A 3,875-nucleotide genomic window follows, 5' to 3' on the forward strand; every position below is an offset into this window, starting at 1 on the left:
CTAGAAAGTGGAACCGATCCATCCCTACTTGTACCCTGTAGGCCGTAGGGTGGTACAACGAGAATCATGTCTCGGGGTTGAACTTTAAAGAGAATTTCACTTATTTTAAAATACATAATTCACCAATTTTTAAATATAGAACATTGAGCCGATCAAATATACCCTTGATGGTCGGAATGATTTTTACAATGTGTCACAAAGATCTATTATCATCTTTCATTTCGTATTCCGCTCACATAAATCAGAGGATTCATTGGCGTACATATCCCGTACATATCCTGTACATATCCCGTACATATCCCGTACATATCCCGTACATATCCTGGACATATCCCGTACATATCCCGTACATATCCCGTATATATCCTGTACATATCCCGTACATATCCCGTACATATCCCGTACATATCCTGTACATATCCCGTACATATCCCGTACATATCACGTACATATCCTGTACATATCCCGTACATATCCCGTACATATCCCGTACATATCCTGTACATATCCCGTTTTGTCTTATGTACAGCTTGCTCTTGCTGCTTGAAATTCATCCCGAGGCCGAATTTAAAGAATTTGAGCTGCGGCTTAAATTTGAGACGCGGCTCAAATATAGTTTGTTCTACTTAAAATTGTAATCAATGTTTCAAGATTTAATCCGGTTTTTGGCGGATTTGTGACGCGGCTCAAATTTGTTAAATTCGGACTCCGTTACTTGGACTGAACCGGAGTTTTGAATAATCTTTTTAAGGAAAATACTCTTACGCTTTATAAAGGTAAAAAGGAATTGAGTTTTTGCCACAAATTCAAATTTTCTAATTTTTATTTTTATTTTTATTTTTATTTGCAATCTGATTTTGTAAACCTTTAAAATTTTTAAGTTAGATAAAATTTTATTTTTGAAGAATTTATAGTTTGAAATATCAAAGGTTTACGGGTTGCGAGTTGATATATATGGATCGACTAAAAATTAAGAATTTGTGGTTAAAAATTCAATTCATTTCCTGAGGGGGGTAGTATTTGATTAGCGAATTATAAATTAACCATATAAATCTTATTAAATAATTTGTTGATAATTAAGAATATTGCAAATACCCTTCCAATTTTTGATGAGAACTGGTTTTCGAATATATTTGATATATATAACCTATTGAAAAGGTCGGATATTTTTAGCTATAACTTTTAATTTTATGAAAATAGATTGATTTAAAAGATTTGTCCGGAAAGACCACCACAAACACGTGTAGAAACAACGTAATTTTTTGAATAAATTTGGATTATAATTAGCAGGGGACATTAGTTCCAAAACGCAATTTGGCCCATTTATAACACTCAGTATCAAATCTGCAAGGTTATCTTTTTCAAGCGAATACATCTTTCAATCCAAGCCGAGTAGAATAGAACACACACCATACATTTATTGAAAATAAGTAATAGTTTATATTGAATCAAGAAATGTTAACTTCTAACTAATAATAAGGTGTAAGAATTGGTTTTGGATGGTTTTTGATTTCAATTTCGAAGATTTCCCTATTTTGAAACCGCATTTAAGCCTTTTAGGTCATGTTGCGTATTGTGACATATTGTGATTCCGAGACATCTAATCAAATGTATATCAATTTCAATTTTCAAGATATTTTGTTAAGGTAATATCAAGACAAATTATTATATAAAAATGTACGGTTCTTTCACAATTATAAAATACTATAGCTTTGGAACCCAGCGCTGCCAAGGCTGCTAAAAGTTACTCCCTTCGTTTACCCGCACTTGAACGATTTTACCCATAGATAAATAAATAAACATAGATAGCTTATGTACGCAAAATTACCAAGAATTGTACAGTCCGCGAACTCATACTTCTAGGGGTCAAAGTGTACTTCAATGATAAGGGGGGTGGTTTGGTGTTTTAATGGATTTCATAACTACGGGAATGGAACTGTTTGAACAACAATATTTCACGGAGCATTATATCATATTGACGAGAACTGAAGAAGGACATGAGAAGGGCTAAACTAACTTAAATTTCTCTCTACAGAACTCATGTACACCACAAGTACTCAATGACATAAGAACAGCCAATGTTCACAACCGACCTAGTTAATCTATATAATAGGAATATCTTTAAAACATCTCTGTACATTTATATCTTTCAAGATGAAAAATGTCGTCTTTTGTGCAATCTATCTTTATCTATGATTTTACCGGGAAACAAAAGTTTCGCTATAAAAGTCGACCCCCTCAACTTAGAATCTCAAAACCAAGCTAAAACATTCCCGTGGATCTCCCGAGTTCCCCAATCAAATTTAGAGGCGAATCCTGAGTTATGATAGGACAAACAAACAAACGCCCAAACAGAGATTACAACTTTATATTTATAGATTTAAGTCATTGAGAGATTGTAACATTAATATTTTTTGATCTTTTTACGAATAGAAAACCTAGCATTGTTTTTAAAACGGTCAAAAGTTGTATATATAATTAGATTTGTATTATAATTGTGATTTTAGAAAATAATTTGATAATTTGAATTGTTGTTCTCGAGTTATGCTTAATAAAATGTTGATTACAGATTTTTTTACGGACCATACACCCGCTTTGGAAGGCATGTGCCAAGCATAAAATGTATGTTTGATTGGTCAAATTGTCATCAAAAGTCACATTTTTCTAGGATAAGGACCGAACTGTTAAATCTGATCGTATTTATAACTGGTCTTAAGTCTTTAAGGCCCGGGTATTTTAACTATTTTAAAACTAAGAATGACTGTTCAAAAATTAAAAAAGTTACTCTGTATAATTCTATAAATTTATAGATTTGTATTTTCAAAATTTCTACGTTAACTTTTCATATTCATAAGTTTTTGTATCATCTAATAACTCGACATTTTGTTTTCGTCTAAAAAGTGTAAAAAAGCGTTCATAAAATTTCGAAAAACTGATTTTTTGGAAAACAAATTTACATACTTTTTTTGTTTGTTTGCATATTTTAGGATTTGACTATGTCGCCCAAAAAAACTTTTAAAAATACCATTAAAAATTTGTAAATTAAAGTAAGAATAGAAAAGAGGGTGGCCGTGTCTTTGCTAATCTTGCTAAAAAACTATAAAAGGAGATTCCTTTGATCAAATGGAATGGCATAGGTGACCTTAGACCTTTTTGCGGTTTAATCTGGAATGTGTTCTTTGTACATTATACGTTATATATTATACATTATACAGTATACTACATTTATATATTTGCGTGAGAAGAGTAATTTAAACTATGCAGACGAGCCAAAGACGAGTAGATTAAAAGGTCAAACTCCCGTAAAAAGGAATTGAGTTTTTGCCACAAACTAAAATCTACTCAACCGAATTAAGTGCAAAAATTGTTAAAATTCCAATATCTCAATTTGACCAATTTAATCCATAATTCGTGCCCCATGACTTTGCGCATCTTCGCGTTCAATTTTTCGTTTCCGTATTTTTTTAACTCTTCCTTGCAAAAAAAATTGCCGCCTCCAACTCCCCAACCACCCAACAACCACCTTCCATAGCCAAATGAAATAAAATAAATGAATTAACGAGAAAGTTAAAAATTAGATTCTTCTAAATGCATTATGTAGACAAAATCTTTATTTTTAGAACTTATAAATTATTAATTCTTTTTTCTTCGAATTTTTAAATTGATTATCTAATTTTGGAAAGTCAACCTCTTTTTTATTAACATTGCGTGAATTGGCTTAAAATTGGTTTAAATAAATAATAGATTTACGCTGACTTAAACTTTAGTAATCTCAACAATTTCAATCTTAGTTTAAAGCAAATATTAACCCCTATTAACTCCTTTTTCGATTGGGCTATTTTTGTCTTTTAAACATTCGAATAATCTTTTTAAGG

Source organism: Eurytemora carolleeae, unplaced genomic scaffold (genome assembly GCF_000591075.1).
Source record: "Eurytemora carolleeae unplaced genomic scaffold, Eaff_2.0 scaffold512, whole genome shotgun sequence".
In the NCBI taxonomy this organism is placed as follows: Eukaryota; Metazoa; Arthropoda; class Copepoda; order Calanoida; family Temoridae; genus Eurytemora; species Eurytemora carolleeae.